At 32.7% G+C, this 25,842-nt stretch overlaps 1 pseudogene; it reads right to left on the bottom strand.

The window, feature by feature from the left end:
* Positions 1 to 5,924: 5,924 nt before the first annotated feature.
* LOC106797608 (CBL-interacting serine/threonine-protein kinase 3-like) lies at positions 5,925 to 25,461 on the bottom strand (annotated as a pseudogene).
* Between the last annotated feature and the right edge of the window lie 381 nt (positions 25,462 to 25,842).

Genomic DNA, 25,842 nt, shown 5'->3' with positions numbered 1-25,842 from the left:
ACTATTTCCATGTCGTATGAAGTATGAAACATGGGCACCATCAAATGCACTGGCCATGGATAATTAAAGACTCTAAGCCATCCCCCTCTAAAGATGCTTAAAACACTTTAACCACTCTATTTCCCCTACCAGGAACATCCAACAAGGTCATTGCACCCCCATGTACATACACAACATACAATGTATGAAACATGGGTACCATCAATGCAATGACCGTGGATAATTAAAAATTCTAAGTCATCCCCCTCCAGAGATGCTTAGAACTCTTTAGCCACTCTATTTCTCCCACCAGGGACATCCAACAAGGCCACTGCACTCGCCCCTCGTATGAAACATGGGCACCATCAATGCGTTGACCGTGGATAATTAAAGATTCTAAGTCACCCCCCTCCAGAGATGCTTAAAACTCTTTAAACACTCTATTTCCCCCACCAGGGACATCCAACAAGGTCAATGCACCCTCCATGTACTTACACAACATACATCATTACAATGTATTTTCAACATTTCATCTCAATATCACTCTCAACATCAACATCATCTCATCTCAATGATATTACCAACAACAACAACATCATCTCATATTAACATAACCGTCAATAACAACATCAACTCATATTGACATAATCATCAATAACAACATCATCTCATATCAATATCATCATAAACATCAACCTCATCTCATATCAATTAATGTCATCAATAGCAACATCAACAGTAAGTCACATTTCGCATATACATAGATCTATTGTTTATGCCTGAGATTCACACTCCCCAGGTCTTCAGACCATACAAGTCTAATAAACAATAATGTTATTAATCAATAATAGATATATCGCATCCCCTTAGTAAAAAACATTGTTTTCTTAAAAACCAGCATGCAACAGGGACATGCATACATCCCCATAGTTAGGTTCCCTGACCCCAACTACGGTATTAAAAACTGTAAACTATAATAAACTCCTTTCACCTATCGCGAGCTCTCCTTCAGTTCCTCTTTGCGTCGCTCAAAGGTCTCCCTCGTTCACGCTCGTTAGTCCAAACGCAAGGTTTTATATGCCAAATTGAAGGAAATTTAATATAGATTTTAGAAACAAGGTTAATGACAACATTCGGAGTCAAATACCCCTGTCAAAACATAAAGGGCTGAGGGGTGTTTCAGATTCTACTAAAAGGAGACATCATTTTGAAATTCCGCTCTCGCCAATGTGACCGGGGTTTAGTGAAGGTCACGAAAATAACATCATTTCTATAAAAAGATAACTTTTACAATGTCTCATTTTCAAGGGTTTTTCAAAAGAAGTGTAAAAACACCCTATTACAGTACCCAACACACAAGAGACACTAAGAGGAACTCAAACTAACTAGGAGAAGGGCTCAGAAATCAAGATTACCTCAGAGAAGCTTTGAAATGAAGGATTGGGGGAATTTTCTCCACAGAATCCTTGAGGAGGATTCTGAGGATTCCGCTCCGGTTAAGATGTTCCTCTTGGTGTGGGGGTTCAGTAGCAAGCAACGACGGCTCGTGGCGGCCACCAGTGGTAGTGGGTGGTGGAGAAGGAGGTGTTAGGGTTTGGGTGGTGTTTTGGAGAAGAGGAGAGTGAAAAATCATGTTTTTCACGCTGAGGAACGTATTTATAATATGCAAATCTCTCTTAGCGAGCTCATCTCGCTAAGCAGGAGTCCACTTTTCTTGCTCAATGCACAAATTCTCACTCAGTGCAACTTCTTCTCCACTATGGCTCGCTCAGCAGGCCAATTCTCGCTTTTAACGCAATTCCCTCTCGGGTTGGAATTGCGCTTAGTGCGCCCTTTGTGCTTAGAGAGACAGAAAAAGTTTTTATTTTCAAAATTCCAACGGTCAGACTTTGGGAAAATGTCTTAGGAAGCTCCAGACAAAATTTGAAGATGATCTAACGGTTAACAAATCCACGATCGTGATTTTACTGGAATAGGTTTAGGTAAAATTTAAAATCTCATAATTTCAACTTATCTCAACAAAACCCCACATAACATCCACATCAAGAAATTCACATATGACTAATTCAAGTCATACCTCCACTCATTCAAGTCAACCATATAGTCAAATAACACAATAAATACAATTAAACATCGATTTATAACTAGTAATATTTCAGGGTGTTACAATTTCAAAGGTGATTGAAAATTTGAAATACAATTTTTTTTTATTCTTCCTCTTTGCTTCTATTCCTCTTTACTCCTGGGTGTTTTGTGAGTTATGTAGCTTTAGCTCTGCTAAGACATTCTTATTGTATCCTAGAAGGTTTGCATGGGACATCGCGAATAAACCTTTTATGTCAGTGATTGCCACACCTCAGGAAGTTCAACCGTGTTCGTGATTTTTTACTTCAGCAATAACAATCTAAAATGTTTATTTTATGGCTGAAGCTGCAAAACCTTTCAATGATGTCAACACTTCCAACCCCATGCCACAGACAACAACCTTTGTTAAGCCACTGCCTGACGTCTCAAAAATTGAGGTCTTCACTGGCCTAAACTTTCGTCACTGGTAGGAACGCGTTCATACCTTGCAGGATATGCATAGAGTTGTCTTCAGTCTTTTCACTCCTAAACCTGATGTCTTTGTTGATGTCAATCAACTTCAACAATGGGTTCAAGCCCATAAGGTATGCCATCACACTTTGTTAAGTGTCTTGTCTAATGATATTTTTGATGTCTATTGCTCCTACAAGGAATCCAAAGAGATATGAGACTCTCTTATACTCAAATACACTACTGAGGATGTGGTCAGATAGAGATTCATCATCACCAACTGTTACTGTTGGACCATAAACGAAGAAAAAGATATCAAGGTACAAATCAATGAATACCACAAGCTGCTAGAAGACCTAAAGACTGAAAACATCTCTCTGCTTGATGATTTCATTTCTGAACTCCTGATTGAGAAGCTACCAGAGTTCTAGACAGACTATAAACAACAGTTAAATCACAAGCACAAACAGAAGTCACTGCAAGACCTTATCACCCACATTATCATTGAAGATACAAATAGGAAGGAAAGTGCTGCAGCAAGGACCAAAGCAATGTCTGTCAAGGAAAACATGGTACAAGACAAATCATTTCATAAGAGATATGAGAACAAAATTGATCATAATAACAAAAATAAGTACATATATAATAACCCACGTGCTACTCCTTCCAATCTCATCCCACGTGCTCCTACTTCTAATCTTTCTTTCAAGAAAAAAAAGAGCATGTTTTATTTGTGGGAAGCTAGGACATTTTGCTCCTCAGTGTAGGTATAAAGTTGTGAGAAATGGCAATCCTCCTAAGTCTAGGGCTAACCTGGTTGAAGGAGATGACGTTATTGTTGTGGTCATTTGTCAAGGGAATGTTGTCACCAATGTGAACAAATGGGTGGTAGGCTCTAGGGCTACCAAGCACATGTGTGCTAATAAGAGTATGTTTACCTCCTACACTACTATGGGAGATGGAGAAGAGCAAGTTTATCTTGGTGATTCGAGAACTACTCCAGTTCAAGGAAAGGGAAAAGTTCTTCTTAAGCTCAAATCTGGGAGAACACTAGCTTTGAATGATGTGCTACGTGCTCCCTCTATCAGAGTTAACCTTATTTCTGTAGTATTGTTAGGAAAGGTTAGGGTAAAGATATCTTTTGAGTCTGATAAGATACTTTTGACTAAGAATAATGTATTTGTGGGGGAAGGGTTATTGTGATCAGGGTCTCTTTGTACTCAATGTTTCTAAAATGATTAATGAGAATGCATCTTCTTCTGCTTACTAGATTGATTCTTATGATATATGGCATGCTAGATTAGGACATGTTAATCCAACATATGTTATGAAATTGCAACAACTAGGTTTAATTAATATGCATGATAAACAAAGTAAGAAATGTGAAATATGGTTGAATCAAAATTAACTAAGAAATCATGTCCTTCCGCACAACATGAAATTGAATTGCTAGGCTTAATTCATTATGATCTTGCTGATTTAAAACAAACTATGACAAGAGGAGGTAAAAGTTATTTTGTAACCTTTATAGATGATTACTCTAGATATACTAAAGTTTATCTAATTAGACTCAAAGATGAAGCATTTGATATGTTTGTATCTTATAAGGCCGAAGTTGAAAATCAATTGAATAGAAAAATCAAAAGGCTAAGTTCTAATAGGGGTGGTGAGTACACTTTGTTCAATGACTTTTGTGAAAAGGAAGCTATAATTCATGAAGTAACCCCACCATATTCACCCGAGTTAAATAGAGTAATTGAAAGGAAAAATAGAATCCTTAAGGAAATGATGAAATGCTTTACTTGTTAGTTCCTTTGCTCCTAACAACCTTTGGGGAAAAGCCCTCTTGACTTCTTGTTTTTCACAAAATAGAATTCCATATAAGAAAACAAGTTTCAGTCTTTATGAGTTATAGAAAGGATATAAACCAAACCTCAAATATATGAGAGCGTGGGGGTGCCTAGCTAAAGTGATGTTACCTGATCCAAAGAAAAGGAAAATAGGATCTAAGAATTTTGATTGCCTGTTTATTGGTTATGTTCAACATAGTGCTGCCTATAGATTTCTAGTTCTTAAGAGTGATATGATTGAGTGGGACACCATCATGGAGACTAAGAATGCCAAATTCTTTGAGGATGTTTTTCCTTTGAGGTCTAGGGCTAGTTCCAGTATCATTTCTAGTCTTGAACAACTAATTGAAACCTATAGTGAACCTATAAGCAAGGATTTAAGGAGAACTAAAAGACATAGGACAGAGAAATCTTTTGGAGATGACTTTTATACATATCTTATTAAGGATGATCCCTTAAGCTTTTCAGAAGCTATTAGTTCTTCAGATGCAAACCTTTGGGAGCAAGCCATTAGGATTGAAATTGACTCTATTAAAAAGATCTACCTGAGGGTGAAAATCCTATTGGATGTAAATGGATCTTTAAGATGAAGTATAACCTTGATGGATCTATAGATAAGTACAAGGCAAGGTTGGTTGCTAAAGGGTTTACTCAGAAACCTAACATATATTTTTTTGATACCTTTGCACCTATTACAAGGATTTCCTCCATTAAGATTTTGATAGCCTTAACTGCAATCCATAAGTTAGTGATTAATTAGATGGATGTTAAGACAACTTTCTTGAATAGTGATTTAGAGGAAGAGATATATATGACTCAACCTGAGGGATGTGTGGAGGATGGCCAAGAGAACAAAGTGTGCAAACTTTTGAAATCCCTATATGGTTTAAAACAAGCGCCTAAACAATGACATGAAAAGTTTAATGAGACTTTACATGTTGATATTTTTTCTAGTAGTGATGCTAACAAATGTGTGTATAGAAAGTATGTGAATGATGATCATGTTGACCCAAAAAATTTCTTTTATTTAGGTCTGGTTCATATAGCTTGCTATATCAGATCCGATGCATTACACCTCATGTTAACCCATAAATTTTCTTTTATTTATTAAATGTAATTTATTCTTTTGAAATATAAGAGGGATTGTTGTAATTTTAATATTTATTTCAAAAGAATTTTTTTAAAAGAGTTAATTAAATGAAAATCATAAGGCAGACAAGGAAAGTTATGACATTTAATTTCAAGAATTTGAAATTCAAATCTCCTACAATTAAGTTATCAGTTACATTTCCTATTAATGCCAATAAAAGTGAGAATCAAGAGGGGGACAATGACAATTATAGGCTTATAATTAGTGATAAAAAAATGTTGGTCGATGGTGTTTGAACGTGATTTCAAAGGTGATTGAAATACAACTTTTTTTTGTTTCCTCTTTGCTTCTATTAATCTCTTACCCTCTTTACCCCTAGGTTGTTTTTTTCTTTGTGAGTTATGTAACCTTAATTCTGTTAAGATGGTTCCTATTGTATCCTTGGAGATTTGCGTGGGACACCGCGAATGTCACGTCTCAGGAAGTTCAACCGCGTTCGTAATATTTGACTTCAACAACAACATGTATCAATATCAAATAGGTAAACAAACATGTTTCTCTCTCTCTATATATATAAACTAGTTCCTTCTCAAAAAATTTGTTTTCCATAGCATATTGAGAAAGAATGGAACGACAACGCTACTCCTATCGTGTGTCAAGGTTGAATGATGAACACAACACCCTAATGGCGGGTGATATTTTCAAATTCAACATTAAAGTTTGTATCACTCAATCAACACAGTTAGTATAGAGCAACCATGCTTATTATACTCCTCTTCTTCTAAATTCATACAATGCCATAAGTTGTTTCGAGAGGGCCAATTCAGGACATTGTTGTTACATATAGTCTTCTATATGGACTCTCCTTGGGAAATATTTGACAGGGCCATATCTACTGTTTGAGAACACTTCCAAGTTAACCCTCTTCCTTCGATCTTCAGAATCTTAACACTGAGAGATTCCTTTAGAGTTAATCATTAAGCTCTTTGATAATTGAATCGCTTAATTTTGGTCTACATTAGATTCAGGAATTTCGATAGATTGTAATTTGTGTGCTGAAATTCAGACAAGTTTCAACTCCTACTTTTGTTTGAGTTACGTTGTCTAAGACCACTCTGAAATATAAACACATTCAAATTTGCTCACTTGTAAATTAGATGGTTTTGATTAATACTTTTTCCTTAAAGGGTTGTTGCAACATTAATTTTCTCTGCTAGGTGTTTCCAAAACTTGGAGGCCATATCTTATACTAATAGAATGAAACTCAAGTCTCAAACATTAGTTTTTTTTTTGTGTGTGCAGTTAGACTTGCATTCTAAGTTTTGTGCCCTATCCATAACAACAATGTGTTACTACCTAATGAATTTTGAATAGGAAATAAAATGTAGACTTCTAAGCTACTTTACTCTATTCCTTAATTTGCAGAAGATCATTACCACTTGCTAGGCCAAACTGCATGCTTCATGACTAATATCTCATCAAAACTGAAAAAAAAAATTCTTGAAATTGCACTTGAAAACTGAAAACGAGAAACTCACAATCATCACCCTAACCCTACCATTGTCACCACTACACCTCATCATTTCCACCTTACCACCGCACCACCGCCACCGCCACCGCCACCACCATTCCACCACCGCTAGCACCTCCACTATTCCACCACCACCACCACCATTGCACCTCGCCTTTGCCAACTCCATCACAACCATTGTCGCCACCAGCATTTTGTCACCTGTTAGGAATAAATATTTATGTCCAAGATCCAATCCATCATGTTACCAAGTTTAGTAAAGAGTTATTCTTTATTTTATTGTCATATTTATTGTTTTATTAAATTGTTAATTTGACAAGTTCTTAATTAAAATTATAGACTTATTATCATGGTAGAGATTATGATAATGAGAAATTAGTCCTTTATAATTTTAATCTAAGTTATTCTTGATCGTAAAATAGGACATCAATAATCCAAATAGATCAATATATATGTAATGGTATTTATTGGATAAATATTAATAGATTTCATTTATTAAATTGTATATATAGACAATGTATATGTGGACGTCATCATTGAACTAAATCAATTGAGAATTTCTAATAGTTAATATTACCTTGATATGTCAATAGGAAGTTCTTAAGAAGAAATATGATAGTTTCCTTTGACATGAAATTATCATAGTAATTAACAAGTTATTTATTATATTTTAATTTTGGACACCTAATGCCTTGGGCACTAGTTGAATGAATATTGGATATGATTAGATATTTGTAGAATTAATGATTAATCAAGAAAGAAATCATCAACTCTAGGTAATGAGTTTGAGCTCTAAGATAAAATTAAGACCTTGGCTAAGGAAATTGAATGAAAGAAGAAAAAAAATTCTTAAGTCATTCATTGATTAAATGTGTTAGCTTATTAGAGTTTGATAATAATATTATACTCTAGATTTAACCTTGAGCTATAAATGATGAAAGAAAATATTACATTATTCTTCTATTGGTTCTTGAAGGTAAAAGATGTTACTTCATGTTATCGGGACGTTAAGGAGTGTTGTTAGATGTCTACCTTAATTAGTTAATCAATTATGATTAATTTGCTATCAATTTAGTATGAACCTATGGGGTCACACACAAATGAGTGTTTCAATTTTTGTAAAAGAAAATAATTTATTTGACAATTAAGTTAGAGAATTTAATTTAATCGAATAAATATTTTAGTGGAATATTATTATATTTTTTGCTAGCACCAAGAATATAATTAATATAAAAAGGGAGTATTATTTTATAAATGTGGAAGTTGTCCATAAAATAAGAACAATATTCTATTGCTACATATCAGGATCAGATCATGTGATTAATTATTGTAATTAGTCATGCATGCGATTAATTGTGAATTATCTTTGTCTTGTATCATGAAGCTTCTTAAAATGAAATATATATGAGATCATTTTTATTTTTATAAAGATAAAGAGATATGAAATTATTTTGAATAAAATCTTTCCTTTTTTTTCTTTGAAATAATGCCCAAACCCATGTCTCTTTAACATTATAAATAGAAACATCTAACCAAAGCAAAGTGCACAAGTCACGAGCTATAAAAAAGTCTAGTTTTAGACCTAAAAAGTAGAAAAAGGATGGGCTCTTTAGAGTTTCACTCATCAAAGAGTTGACAGCAAATATTAGTCTCTCGGTGTGGAATACACGTAGAGTTTTGACACTATTAAAGAAAAAATTTTGTTACTTCAAGAACACACATTCGAGTACACAAATCTATTTTTCTCTATTTATTATTATTGTATATTTTGAAGGCAAAATAGATCCTAATTTTTTCGCTGCAAGTGTTAGGAACACTTCTATGTAACTATCACCACCTCCATCGTTGTTGTCATCGCATCTACCTACTATTCCACCTCTCCACCATTGTTGTCGCCACCACCACCATTCCACCATTGTTATCGTCACTACCATTGCCAGCGCTGCCGCTATCACCACCACTGTTCCACTGCTATTATCACCACTACCACCACCATTCAGTCGCCTCCATCATCGTTGTTTCCATCGTTGCAACTATTCCACCTGCCACCATCCATAATTTTAAAAACCGAACCGGTGATTGACCTAGTCAAGTCATTGGGTCACTAGGTCAATGGTCAAATTGATGGATCACTAATTGACCCGCATGACCCAATCTTTATTAAAAAAATCATACCCAATCTTAATTGACCCGTATGACCCAGCACGTTTCCCCCCTTGGGTGTAACCCAATCCAGGTCAGTCAATCATTGGTTTAACTGCAAATTCAATCAGGTCGTACCGGGTTACACCATGTTAAATGCATGGTCAATCCAATAGGCAACTCGGCCCAATTAGACCTTTGGGTCGTGATTGAAATAGTCCAATCGATTGGGTCGATCTGGGTTATAAAACACTTTCATCACTATTCCACCGCTACTAAAGTCACCATCACCATTCTACCACCATTATTACTATAACAGTCGTCCCTTTGCTTCTTTTAAATAAATAAAATAAGACTAGGTCATTGGAACTCACTATATAAAGGAACTTTAACCATGAGCAGCTTTGTAAAAATATTTTTGTTCTTTTTTCCCTGACTCTCAAGAACCCTAATAGAGCAACCAGAGGAGAAGCTCTAGAGAGCACCAGAAACGTCATCATTGCTAATGGAGAACGCTTGAGCGACTACCTCGAGGTAAGGGATGAGTTACTCACACTTGGGGATTAGAATGAACATGTGTAGGGATTCCTAGAGGATCAATTTTTGGATTATTTTGGGTTGTTTTATGAAATTCAATTATGTTTTTATGTTTTAAATGCGGATTGATTGTGTCTGATGGACCAATTGGTGTTTCGATGCGAATTTATTGTAAAATTGATGTGTTCCTGTGTTGAGTGTGTCCATTAGGAATTGAGATTCTTTATAGTTAGCATAAAAATTATGTGGTAGTGATTTTATTTATACCAGATATATTGGTCTTTCAATCTTGTTGATTTCTTTTTTTAAAATTTGCGACGCCCCAGTGTATACACATACACATATTGACACTTTTATTTCACAAACTTTATATTTTCTTCCGCGTACATGACTTCTCATCATGAAATTCATATGTGCAGTGATTATTGGATAGTGGAATTGACTAAAGCCATTTGAAGAAATTGACTAAAACTTTATTCACATTGTAATTAGGCATTTGCTTGATATTCATGACTTCGTTGAAATATGTTTAGGATATAGGTATACCTATTTTTCATGTAAATCAATATAAGTATATACATTTTGATTTGTTATATATATATATATATATATATATATATATATATATATATATATATATATGTATGTTTGTGTTAATATTTTAATATATTTATATTAATGTATATTTATGTTAATATTTTAATATATCATGTTAATGTACATTGACATTAATATATATATATATATATATATATATATATATATATATTAATTATGTTTTTTTATGTGTATATTTAATATAATTATGTTAGTATTTTCAATGTTACATTAATATATTTAATATATATTAATGTACATTAATATTTTAATATAGTTATATTATAGTAAAAGTATCGGTAAGTTTCATGAATGGTACGCTTAATAGGCAGTCACATGGACATGGGAAGCATTTATCTTGCCGGATTTATAGTGAGACTACCACGCGTGTCCATCAAGTTGAGTTGAGCTGGGAAGGAAACACTTTACGTTAATATTTTAATATATTTATATTAATGTACATTTATGTTAATATTTTAATAAATTATGTTAATGTATGTTTATGTTAATATGTATATATTAATTATGTTTGCGTTAATATAATTTATATATATAATTAATATAATTATGTTAATATATTTATATACATACACTTAATAAGCTTTTAATGTATTTATATTAATGTTTTTAGTACGTTAATTACTTATATATATATATATATAAATTAATATTTATAATACATTTCATTTCTTATAAATTTATTTAATGTGTTTTTTTATGCACCGATATACATATAATATTTATCTAATGATATGTATATCATTATTGTTATTATTAATTTATATATATATATAATTAATAATGCATTTTAGTAAAAATCAAAATGCAGAAAATAAAAATCAAATCATACCTCCAGTCATTGTCATGAAGAGTTCTCTTGTTTTTGGTTCTTCCAAGCTCTGTCTCTTTCTCTCTCTAGATGGTGTATCAGAATGAATTCGAAATGGATGAGCTCAGGGACCAAATGCATGTGCTATATATAGACATTCTACCATCAAGAATGCATTTAGTAACCATTACCACTCATTATTGACTGTTACAATTCATTAGTGGCCATTACCACCCATTAACAACCATTCAATTTGGCTTCCAAAACTAACAAGCGTTTTCAAAATGTTAGGACCAGAAATTATTACATTCTCCCACTTGGTCCAAACATTTTGACTTAATGCTTAATCTTCTTAAGAAATGAATATACTAATCATAATGATAGTTCCTCTTATAACGAGTAATATCATCCATGTATTACAATATGTTCAATTTCCCAAGCAGTATACTCAAAGTAGTAATAAAACTTAATGAATAAACTCAATGTTTATTCTTGGTCCAAAACATAATTTTTCTCAAATAAATCAATGTGAACCCAAATATGAGAAAATATCATAATATAAAAGTTTTAATTTTAACATATAAGTATACAATCATAAAGTGGAATCAAGTCTCATTCTTTCTACATGATCCTTAAATTTAAATGGTGGCATGTCCTTAGTTAAAGGATCAGCGATCATCAACTCAGTGCTTATATGCTTAATGACCACTTTCTTGTCTTTTACTCTTTCTCTAATGGCTAAGTACTTAATGTCGATGTGCTTACTTCGACTTTCACTTTTGTTATTCTTAGCCATAAAAACAGCAACTGAGTTATCGCAAAAAATTCTCAAAGGCCTTGAAATAGTATCAACTATCTTCAGCCCATAAATAAAACTTTTAAGCCATACACCATGTGATGTAGCCTCAAAACAAGAGACAAACTCAGCTTCCATGGTAGAAGTAGCAGTCAAAGACTGCTTAACACTCCTCCATGAAATAGCTCCACTAGCCATCATGAAAATGTACCCAGATGTTGATCTACGAGAGTCAACACAACCAGCAAAGTCTGAGTCTGAATAATCAATCACATCTAGATTGTCTGTCTGTCTATACATAAACATGTAGTCTTTGGTCCCTTGAAGGTACCTCAACACTTTCTTAGCAGCTCTTCAGTGGTCAATACCTGGATTACTCTGATATCTTCCTAACATTCCAACTGCAAATGCAATGTCAGGCCTTGTGCATACTTGAGCATACATAAGGCTTCCAACAACTGAAGCATAAGGAATGTTTTTCATTTGTTCCCTCTCAAAGTCATTCTTTGGACATTGGTTCAAATTAAACCTATCACCCTTCACAATGGGAGGAACACTTGGTGAACAATCTTTCATCCGAAATCTCTCTAGAATTTTGTTAATATAGGTTTCCTGTGATAGAGCCAAAATACCTCGAGATCTATCTCTATGAATCTTAATTCCGATGACATAAGATGCATCACCCATATCCTTCATGTCAAAATTCTTAGAGAGAAATTGTTTCACCTCATGTAGCAAACCCCGATCATTGGCTGCAAGTAAAATATCATCTACATATAAAACAAGAAAACATATTTTACTCCCACTGACCTTGTGGTTTATGCATTGATCCATGGGGTTTTCATCAAAACCAAATGAAGAAATTATCCCATGAAACTTAAGGTACCACTGACGGGAAGCTTGTTTTAAACCATATATAGATTTATTAAGCTTGCAAACCAAATGCTCACCACTATTAGAGGAGAAACCTTCAGGTTGTTTCATATAAACCTCCTCCTCTAAATCACCATTAAGAAAAGCTGTTTTCACATCCATTTGTTGCAACTCAAGGTCATAATGAGCAACTAATGCCAAGATTATATGAAGAGAATCTTTCTTAGATACTCGAGAAAAAGTCTCTTTGTAATCTATTCCTTCCTTTTGAGTAAATCCCTTAGTAACAAGTCTTGCCTTGTATCTCTCAATGTTGCCTAATGAATCCCTTTTGGTCTTAAACGCCCATTTACATCTAATGGCCTTTGCCCCATTAGGCATCTCTACAAGGTTCCAAACTTTGTTACTCTACATGGAATTCATCTCATCCTTCATGGCATCATACCATAAATTTGACTCTTTACAACTCATGGCTTGATCAAAAGTTTCAAGATCATTTTCAGCTCCAATATTATAGTCATATTCTTGCAAATATACTATATAATCACTAGGAATAGTTGATTTTCTTACTCTAGTAGACCTCCTTAATGTTGCATCAGCATTTTCTTGGGGATCATGTTGTTCAACTGGTTGTTCATCATTTTCATGAATTTGATGATCAACTTGATCTACTGGATTATCAACAACAGTTTGTGGAATGCCAATCATGTGTTGTTCATCATCCCTTTGAACTTGAGGGGTATGAATTACAACCAATCTTTCATTTGATGTGGAAGGTTGAGACTCTATATAATCAATTTCAGAACCTAAGTCCCTCAATTGATCACTTTCACTGATCAAATCATTTTCAATAAATTTGGCATTTCTTGATTCCAAAATCCTAGTAATATGATGTGGACAATAAAACCTATAACCTTTAGAGCTTTCGACATATCCAATGAAATACCCACTAATGGTCCTCGGGTCAAGTTTCTTCTCTTGTGGGTTATATATTCTCACCTCAGATGGACAACCCCAAACGCGCATATGTTTCAAACTCGGTTTCCAACCTTTAAACAACTCAAAAGGTGTCTTTGGGACAACCTTGGTTGGAACACAATTTAATATATACACTACCGTCTTTAGTGCTTCAGCCCACAAGGATTTAGGAAGATTGGAATTGCTAAGCATACTCCGCACCATGTCCAATAATGTCCAGTTCCTTCTTTCTACCACACCATTCTGATTTGGAGAACCAGGCATAGTGTATTGGGCAATAATCCCATGTTCTTGAAGAAACTTTGCAAAGGGACCAGGTGCTTGTCCATTCTCAGTATATCTGCAATAGTATTCTCCACCTCTATCTGATCTCACTATTTTTATTTGCTTGCCACATTGGTTCTCAACTTCAGCCTTAAAGACTTTGAAGGCATCCAATGCTTCGTATTTGTTATGAAGCAAATAAACATTTATATATCGCGAATAATCATCTATAAAGGTGATAAAATATTTCTGACCACGTGCATCCATATCTGGACTATAAATATCAGTATGAATTATTTCTAATATGCTTGAACTCCTGTTAGCACCTTTCTTAGACATGTTGGTCTGCTTACCCTTAATGCAGTCTACACAAGTCTTAAAGTCAGCAAAATCTAGAGTATTGAGTACCCCATCTTTCACTAACCTTTTAATCCTCTCAATGGAGATATGTCCTAATCTTCGGTGCCATAACATAGAGGAATTCTCATTAATATTACACCTTTTAATACCAGTTTGAACATGCATTGAAGTATAAGTGGCACTATTTTGTAAACCAAGAAGATAAAGACCATCAGACAAGATATTATTCTCAACACATTCAGAATTATAAAATAACTCAAATGATGTGTCTTTGAAATTAAAGGAATATTCAAACGGTACAAGTCTTGAAATAGAAATCAAGTTTCGGGAAAAACTTGGTACATAAAAGGTCCTTTCTAATTTTAAAATAAAGCCACTACTTAAAGTCAAAATGCAAGTTCCAATGGCCTCCACATGTGAGCCTAGCTTATTGCTTGATAAAATGCTTTGCTCATTCCCATTGGTTTCCTTAGGTTTTGCATACCCTGTAAAGAATTTGCAATATGAATAGTAGATCCAAAATCAATCCACCAGGTGTTAATATTAACACTAATCATATTAGATTCATAGCATACTAATGAGATTGATTTACCTTTCTTCTCAAGCCATTTCTGGAACCCGGGGCAATTCTTCTTCATGTGTCCCTTCTTCTTGCAAAAGAAACACTTTGCCACCTTCTTAATATCAGCTTGAGGTGGTATTTTACCATTCCCCTTCTGATTAGCTTGAGACTTAATTGCTTTGTTCTTCCCATAAGCAGTAGTCAACAATGCACTCTCACCCATCTCCATTACAAGTCTTTCTTCTTCCTGAACACACATGATCATTAATTCATTGATAGGCCATTTATCTTTATGTGTGTTGTAGGAAATCTTAAACGACCCATATTCATGTGGAAGGGTGTTCAAAATGAAATGCACTAGGAAGGACTCAGACATATCAACCTCTAGTTTCTTAAGTTAAGCTGAAATATCTTGCATTTTCATGATGTACTCACGCACACCTTTCACACTGGTGAGTCGAAGAGAAGAGAACTTCATGATCAAGGTGCTTGCTAAAGTCTTATCTGAAGTGATGAACTGGTCATCAATGACCTTAAGCAAGTCTCGGACCTTTTCATGCTAGTCAATAGAACCACGTATCCCAACTGAGATTTTGGTCTTAATGAACATCACGCTGAGCTGGTTGGATCGCTCCCACCGCTCATATAGCGCAACATCAGCCGAGCTACTTTCATCAGTGATTACAGGTGATTCGTCTTTCCTTATAGCATAGTCTATGTCCATCCACCCCAATTGTAGAAGAATTCTCTCCTTCCATATCTTATATTTATCTCCTTTGAGTTTGGGAACATCACATTGAATATCAGAAAAACTAATAGTTTGAGAAGCTACAAAATTCAAAGGCTTATGTCAAAATTTGAGGCATACTAATCTTAATTGTATCTTTTACCAATGTAAACATACCATAAAATTGAATCTTGTGACATAAAAATTGCCCGTGGGCTAAATATTTAATTCAATAAGAAACAATTAAACCTTATGATAGAATAATCAAATTACTTGCTCAAATTCATGCTTTACGGGTATAACATGAAAATAATTTAATTTCTATCGCAAATATTTACTTTATGATAAAATTGACAAATTATACATACCTCATGATGCCTGTGGGTAAATCATGAAAAATAATATGTCATTTTATCCCAATTAATTATACAGATATAATAAAAATTTCCATGGGATAAAATTCATTATATAAGTATAATTAATTACAATATTATGTCTAATTCCTTATATGATCTTTAACCAACTTAATATATAATTTTAATCAAATATAGATGTTGTGACTAATCCATAATTAATCAAAATTATAAAGATCACTTAGACATAAAACTTTATTATATGAGAATAAATCATATTATGCATTTTAAAATTAAGATACAATAAAATTATGAATAAGATTCTCTTATAATTTTATAATTGAAACATAATATAATGCAATTGATTTCATATATATATGCATAGAATAAAATTTTCCAGAATATATTCATGCATAAAATAAATCAAAATTCCAAAAATTGTAAAGCAGAATAAATATATAAGATATGAAAAATGATTGCATATCAGAAAAACTTTACTGATTGAGTGGTTTGCACGTGCTATAGTGACCTATGAGTGATGAGTTCTACACCCAACTAGCGCAAAACGTAGGGAGGGACCAAATACATGTGCTATATATAGGCATTCTACCATGAAGAATGCATTTAGTAGCCATTACCACTCATTATTGGCTATTACAATTCATTAGTGGTCGGACCAGAAATTATTACAAATTATACAATAAACTGACTGGTGTTTACCTTGAGAAAAGTTTTTATGCCCAGTGTTAAAGGGAAAGTGTAGGATTCCTAGTTAGGATCCTGAAGGGTTAAACTGTCTGCGTGCAAAAATTGTTTTAGGGGTTGGACATGAATCAGGAAGGTGAGACCCAAACAGATTTTTCGGAGTCTAGGCGTTGGGGGTAAAGACACTTGATTTGAGTTTTCCTTTAAGCCTATGTTGATCTCATGTGGTTGGAGCATTCTCGTAAAACAGAGTGACCATAACTGGTCACCTTATGATTTTTCTTAGTGAGAGTGACTTGACATACCCATTGTGTGGTGTGTGTTGTTATGTACTCCTAAGCGCCCTAGTGTGGTTTTTCACTAACATGGTATCACATTGCATATAGGCTTGAGTCTTCATATAATTGTTGGATAACGCCTGTGAATTATTTATTATGAAATCGGTGAGTGTTGTTATGCCTTGATTGAGTGTGTGATTCATGGGTAATGTGATGGGTGATTGAAATATGAAATTTAAATGATAAAGTGGTGAAATAACATGAATTGAATTAAGTTGAGTTATGTTATAAATAGTTGTATAATGTATTTTTGCTTATGCTTTTATTTATCCATATTTTATTTAGAAATGTGATAAATCATTCCCGGTATGTGTTTGTGTTTGGACTGATTGCCATTTTATTTTAGGAGAGCTAAGATATGATGAGTTCCATGTAGGAGATGGAGAAACTTAGCCTATCATAAGGATATGCTCTGATAGATGTGACGAGGCATAGGATTTTACTTCATATGTTATAATTATGTGAATGATATAATTGTGTTATGTTTTCTGTTTTAATTTTTTTTATTTATTCAGAATGGACGGTCTTGTTTTGAGCCAGGATAACTTTATATTTTATTCGAACAAGTTCTACTATGATTTCACTAAGTATAGAACCTTTTACTCATTTGAATTGTTTTAAATTAATTGTGTTTAAAAAAATTAATTAATTCTGCATGATTTTATTCCCTTTTATTATTTATTTATATTTGTAAGGGTTGAGAGTGTCACAATTACCATTGTCGCCACCACTATTCTAGTCCCACCACCATTGTCAATGCCACCACCACCACCACCATTATTGTCACCATCATCACTGCCACCACTCCCACCCCACTACCTTTGTCATCGCAATTATTTCATGGTAGAGTAAGATAAGATAAAATGGTTAACTTATTTTATTTATCTTCAATTTATAACATCTTTTTTAAAACTAAAAACAAAGAATAAACCGAAACTCAAAATAAAACTAACTTTGATTTTCAAAAATTTCAAAACTAAAAACAACAAACCTTAAATAGAGAATTGTTTGTCGAGATTGTCATCAATTACAAGACAATATAATGTGACAACTAAATAATATTATTAATAAAATGAATAACCCTCGCGGAAAAATAATATAACATTAAAAATCATTAAATACTACTATTAATTTAAGAGTCTTTTTAATCACATTCAAAGATATTATTAATTAATCAAACAGTATAACATATTTTGAAAAAAACTAAATTACTAAAAATTGTCAAGTATAGTTAACCAAAATTATGTTGTTTTCAGTGGTACTACATTCATGTTCTTTAAGTTTTTTAGCTCGAGTGTTTTAGTTTAAAAATTAATTGGAAAGAGAGACTCACTAAAAATGATCAACAAGATTTTTTTTTTATAAAGATTGATTATCTACAAAATTAATAGATACTTAACACTTCTAATATCGTAACAAAAATAGATTGTTATGTTTGACTAAATGTTTTTTTAGACCAACTACATTAATATGATGGTTAAAATTAATGTTACTACCACATTCTTATTATTATAAGATCTAAATTAAAAGTTTGACTTGATCCTTTTTATAAGATTTAATATAAAATGTTTCATGCACGGTTTACAAGGATAGTTTTGAATTTTTTTTTAATATTTTCAACTAAACTAACCAAATTCCTTAATACTAATAAATTAGTTGATTGAAACTTATAAGAAAGACGGGTGGTAGTAATTGTTAAGAAAATTTTCTTGAAACAAATATATATATATATATATATATATATATATATATATATATATATATATATATATATATATATATATATATATATATATATATATAAAATAAGAGAAATCAAATTATATCATTATAACTTTCACAATTATTATATTATTTTAATAACTTAAAATAGAATGTAACTTTTATTGATCCAACCGTTAATTTATATCTACATATGTCAAATTTTATCAAATTGAGCAACAAGGTAATCAAATGATTCATATTTTAGTATATTTTGATCTGCTTATATTATGTCGATTTTAATCTATATGAAAGAAACATCAAATGATTTTGTATTAATATAAAATTTTGCATATGTGATCTATGTAAAATGAACTTTCAATCTAATAATAAGTTTTATGAAAATATTATTCAGTTGAAAGTTATAAAATAATATAATAGTTATCAAAGTTATACCGATGTAATTTGATTCCTCCTCATATATTACTAATTTATCAAAATTTTATTTTTTTAGAATTTAATCATTATTACATTTGTTATACGCTAGGAAATAACATTTGGTGGCTGCATCAATTTTTCGATTTGTATCTTCCATGTCATCTTCAGTTTTCCAAACAACATCCTCCAAGCCTGTTGAAAGCTTGTTGTAGAACTGTATAGTGTCAAACAGACAAAATTCATTTCAATTAGAACTAGAAGTAAAACAAGGGTGTTAAAAACCATATCAATCTGATGTTATTATACAAAGCTTTATGGTTTGAACAACACTCAGGTTACATCATGTAGGAGATTACAAAATTTGTAAATAGTATTTCACTTACAAAAATCATATATCTGAATTACTTTTTTTCCAGCAAGATTTAGTTAAAATCCATGTCACACAAATAGGTATCATGCACTAGACTAGATAGTCATGCATTATTTCTACTATCATTACTAAAATAATGAATGCTTATTTGTATAATGTCTAATGTTGATACAGGAATACCCTTCTCCCATCCAACCACTGACACATTTCAATGCATGATTGTGAAGCTGATACTATTTTCTTGTACATCAGAAAACATAAGAAACTTATAGAAATTTGCAACAGAAGAATTCTATTTAAAATGTGACAATCAGAGCGTACAGAAATCAATTCAATGAGAAGTGAGAGGCAAGGATGTTGGGAATAAATTTGTATGCCCACGATCAAAGTCATCATGTAATCAATTCTAATTTTAATAATAAAGTATTAATTTATTTTCATTGTCATATTTACTATTTGATTAAATGGTCTATTTGATAATGTCCTTGATTAAAATTAAAGACTTGTTATTATAATAGAGATTATGATAATGAAAAACAAGTTTGTTCTAATTTTAATCTAAACTGTTCTTGATCATAGGATTATTGTAAATAAGATATCAATAATCCGGATAGATTAATATATATGTGATAGTATTTATTGGATAAATATTAATATATCTCATTTATTAATTTGCATATATAAATGAGTCAGATATTGATGTGATCATTGAACTGACTCAATTGAAATTTTCTAATGGTTAAAATATACCATAAACTACCAATAGAAAATTCTCAAAAAGAGGTATAATAACTTTCTTTGATCTGAGATTGTCATAGTAATTAACAGGTTATTTGTTGTATTTTGATTCCGGACACCTAATGCTTTAGAGCACTTGTTGAATGGATATTGAATATGATTAAATACCTGTAGAATTAATGATTAATCAAGAAGGAATCCATCAACTCTTGGTAATGAGTTTGAGCTCTATGAATAAAATTATATCCTGGCCAGGAAAATTAAATGAAAGAAGAAATGAGTTTCTTAAGTCATTATGAGTTAACTCAAAAGGGTTAGACAGTAATATCATACTTTAGAGTTAACCTAGAGCTGTAAAGATGAAAAAAATTATTACACTATCCTTCTAATGGTTCTTGAAAGTAAAATGCTACTTCATGCTATCCGGACATTAAGGAGTGTTGCTAGATGCCTACCTTGATTTGTATATTAATTTGAATAATATATTACCGACTTAGTATTAACCTACGGATTACACACAAATAAGTGTTCTAATATCTGTTAAAGAAATTATTTTAATATTTGATGATTAATTAAATTAGAGAATTTAATATGATCAAATGATTAATTGATTTCAAAAAGATGGAATATTATTATATTTTTACTAGTACTGAAAATATAAATAATATGAAAGATTTGGTGAAAGAAGAGAAATAAACATGTATGATTTTGTATATGGAATTTGGGTTGAAAAGGTGGTTACATACAAGTTTGACTTGTTCAATTATTATTTCAATTTTAATTGCTAAATGGTTAGCAATAAAAGGCAACAAGAAATAACATAACTTAAAAAAGGATAGTATCAATAATGATTTTGATTTGATCAGAAATTTGATATCCTTAACGTACTATAAATAGAGTCTTGGATTGCACATTGAAACAATCCTAATATCACTTCTCTATTCTTATTTTTCACTTGTCAAAGTTGTTGACGAATCGAGGTCCGTCTCGGTGTGGATACACGTAGAGTCATACTATGAATTTTTATGCTTCAAGAGTTCATCAACAAGTACATTTTTTAATATGTCATCTGTTTATAATATAATTTAAATACAAAATAGTTTCTTTTATTCCGCAATGTGTTTGTTGAACAACCTTTTTCCTACAAAGGATGCCTTAAGGAACTCTAATGTATCACCTTTTGCCTTATGCCCCTTAACCACGTGAAGAGAAGGTGTCCCTTGAAATATCTGTTTAAAATGTTAAGAGCACATCAATCTTCAATATAATGAGAAATGAGGCTAACATCACTAAACAATAGCAATTATGTACCGCTGTGGCAACATTGAGGTTTCCCTTTCTTCCAGCTTTCACATTTTCAAGCTTCATCTGTGAGTGATTATTTCCGAGTGCATGTTTTGTCAAAAAGAAAACCGAGTGCATGAACATTATAAGTTCCACAAGCTTGGCTTACCTTGAAATTTTTCTTCTGCACATCAAAACCAAGAGGTTTTGCAGCTTCTTCAATCTTCTTGATTATCTCATTGGCAGGGCATTTTGATGTGAACCTTATTTCCCTTTTAAATCCCTGTAACCAATAACTTTAGATTAACAATCCACACATTAACTTAAAGTAAGAAACCTCATAAAGTTAACGGTCATGACCAACTCTTTTTACTCTAGAGTTAAAGCTGAAAATAAGAGTTTTAAAGACATCTGTTTGGCAATTTTAGCTTAAAAACTGCTTTTAAGCTAAAAGCTCTGTTTCATTGTCCTAATTAGTTCAGGATGAGAAGGAGCGCAAGGCTAGGATATGCAACTTATTTGAAATAGTTACTCCAGTTAGTTTTTTCTTAAAAGCTACTCCCCCCCCTTTTCTAATTAAGCTCTTTAATTTTTAAGAAATTTTCTCCAAACGTCTTTAAGGGAAAAAAAACTAGGGGCCAAACACTACTAATCTTCTTATAAACATGTTGAAATTTACATAGTAGGATTTCATGTTTTCCTATATTTTATATAAAAGGTTAAATGTTTCACACTATATAAATGGATTTATGAATAATAAATATTGTTGAAAAAGATAATTATCGAGAGTAATTCTGCGTAATGGCTGCACATTTGATCTCTTTTTTTATAGATTGATTACAGTTAATCAACGGAGTACTTAAGGGGGCAATTTTGAGTTAACAAGAAGTGAATTTGCATCCAAATAATCACTAGCTAACTTGTAGCCTGGTCACCATTAAATCAACATAATTATTGTTGAAAAGATGATTTTACTATTATAATAAATAAAAACCTAAATATCCAATGAGACATGCCTGTTGGGCTACACTCATTTCCTTGATATCTGGAAATCCTTTCCACATCTCAACCAGATTCCTGGTGGATGAGAATTGGAGAGAAACACAATGGATGCTAAAGATTCATCATCATAATAAAAACAATCCTATCACATGAAGTTAAAAACCTGGTCTATGTCAAACAAGTTTTGAAGGTTCAGCCCTTTGGACAAGGATATCAATTCAAATGCGTCCATAGGTGTTGGTTGCTCTTCTCTCTTACATTGTGCAGCTGCATTTTTGGGAAAAATCCTTAATATGAAACTACTATGTGGGCAATACTACAATCCTTATAGAAAACCAATACCAAAATCATATTTGGCCATCTTCAACATACTTTATAATCTTTAAAGACAGCTTCCACATCATCAACATTAGTCTCCTTTGTCTCCTCGAAAGCTGGAGGTTTATAGTCTTTCTTAAACCATTCATCACGCAAAATCTCTGGTACAGTGATACGCTGCCATACAGTTATGGAAAATCAGAAATGCAGAATAAAATATAACTAGTAATGGAACAATAATAAAAATAACAATGAGTAGTTTGATTATTAGTTATCAGCTTCTGCTCAATATTTGAGTGCTTTATGCAATAAAAAGTAAAACTTAAGGAGATTCCAACAATTTAAGCATAGTGTATTGTGATCAAATGACACAGCTCAATACAGTTTAAAAAGTTACAAAATGTTACAAGCGAAATGGCTATTTACTTTTGGAACAAACATGCAATTTTAGTTGTAACATAGTATAACTCTTCAAACTACCCGGAGCTGTGTCTTTATACTAAGAGGGTTGATTTGTATCTTACAGTCATGGGGTTGGGATCCAAGATTTTAGTTATCAATTTCCTGGCACTAAAAGAAAGCCAAGGAGGAAAAGTAAATTCAGCAGCTGAAATCTGCAAACCAAGAAATGGGACTAATAAACAGAAACTATAGGGAAATAATAAAGTTACACAACAAAAAAACAAAAAAATGCTTACTTTTCAATACAGGTTCAAAAGATTAGTGTCATCAAAAGGCAAGTGACCTGCAAGCAATGTACGAAACTATGTATTTGCGCATAATTCACAAGAAATGAACATGACATTTGTCTTCACACTACTACAAAAAGGCCTTTCTACGACACAGTTTTTAAGACGGTCCTGAAGAACCTGTCGTTGTTGTCAACACGGTGGCAATTCCGTAATTATTAAAGTTTTATGTGGAGCGTTTCATGTTCAACGACGTTTGTATTTAAGCCCGTCGTTGTTGAAGTCATCAAAGACGGTCATGATGGCTAGACCGTCGTAGAAATAAAAATACAAAGTCGGTGTTACGAATCACCGTCGTAGATTTTGGAGTTTATATATTCTCGCAACAAGCACCAGCGCCCTTGCTTGCCTGAATTACAACTCAAAAAACCTAGCGCCTCGACTGCAACCCTCGAAAAACCTAGCACCGTCGTGAAGTCCGTCCCACTACCAACCTGAGATTTAGGTTGTCGCCGTGAAGAACTTGTCCCCGTGACCCGCTGCTCCCATCACCGCTACCGCGATGCAGGCGAAGTCGTGGGTTTTTCAGACCTTTCCAGTGTTGGTGAAGGTAAGCATGTCCACTATTTTGAGTTGTGTCTTGGTATTTTTCGTGAAAGTCTTGCCCTTTTGTGTTTAGTTGTTAGTATTTGAATTGTTTGTGGTTGTACCTTAACATAAAACAAAAACCCTATTTCCCAATTCGTATCCCTTTCCACTCATTGTTCATGTTACGGTAGTATTGTTTGAAAAAAATTAATTGTGTGAAATAAGTTACTATAGTATACATGTTTGAACTGCAGGGTGCTATTTGGAACTAAGTAGAAGAAGGTCACACCCTCAAACTAAGTGCACAAAGGTGCGTTTGTTCTGAATCTGAAAATTATGGTATCCCTTTGCACTCATTGTTGTTGAACGCCTGCATAACAGTAAAATTATGGTATGCAATTCGTAATAATAAAACCAATCTTCATATGTTTTTATGATAATTAAGTACTTCAAAAGCACATTACACTATGGTTGTATTGCTGGATTGGATTCTACTTTTTCTATGGCTGGTTTTGACTGTTCTGTATTGCATTGTATGAGACTCATTGTAGGGAAGAGAATCAATACCCAATTAGGCGTAATCTGAGTCTCACCTAATGAACCCATGATTCAAGATTTTCTATATTGGAATGAGTGTTTTTGCTCTGTGAGCTTGTGACCACAAAGGTGCCAAGTGAACTGGTTATTTATGCATAGATATTTAGCAATGATTTAATGGCCCACCCATCTATCCTTGTTTCCTGCCCCCAACCACCCCACAAAGATCATTCGTACATACGTCAATCGAGATTGTACTTGAATAGTTGATGTCTTTTTGTTATGCTTATGCATCAAATATTATAAGAAGAGAAGAAAAAAAAACTTATTAATTGACTAATTAACTTGTAACCTACCTCACAAAGAAATAGACAAATTCGTCATTAGGTGGCTGATACAGGGAGCTAGTGGGATAGAGGTGTGAGATTGTATTGAAGGTGGAAAACACTGTTATTTATGTGGGAGGAAGAGTTACTTCGAGAGTGGATTGAGGGGTGTGTGATATCTATGGTAGAGGTCGCAAATATATGGGTACGAAGAGAAGATACATCCCACATTTATTCGTGTGATTTGTTTAGAGGGTAAAAATAAAGAAAATGAAAATAATAGATAAATTTTTAGTACAATTTTTTTTTATTTCTGTTATTTTTTTCTCTCTACTAAACCTACCATATCAGGAGCAATATAATTTGGAGTTCCACATGTTGTATGAAGCAGTCCATCATCCTGTAAAAACAGCCAGTTTGTCATTCATATTCAAATTCAAAACATTTGGATATTCTAGGAAGGAAAAATAGTTAGAAGGACAGGATCTGGCACAACTTTGGTTTGCAGAAAACTGATGTGCTTGTCATTTGAAATTCAAATTTTCAAGACTAAGTTCCCATCTAATATAATTGAATAATTGTTTTGGTTTTACGTGTCAATAACTCAATTATATTTTAGTCTTGCTCCCCAACATTCTGAAAAGGCCAATTTTGTCCTTTCTTTACTAATGTGCACCAATGCCAGGGTCCAAATTAACTTACAACTGCCAAAGTTGGGCTAAATTTGGTTTTTTGTAACATCGAGGCCTAAATTGATCAATAGTGCCAATTTTAGATTCTAAATGATGTTTTACTGAAATTAAAT

Source organism: Glycine max, chromosome 20, assembly GCF_000004515.6.
Source record: "Glycine max cultivar Williams 82 chromosome 20, Glycine_max_v4.0, whole genome shotgun sequence".
Classification (NCBI taxonomy): Eukaryota; Viridiplantae; Streptophyta; class Magnoliopsida; order Fabales; family Fabaceae; genus Glycine; species Glycine max.
This window is presented reverse-complemented; position numbering and strand designations above follow the sequence as displayed.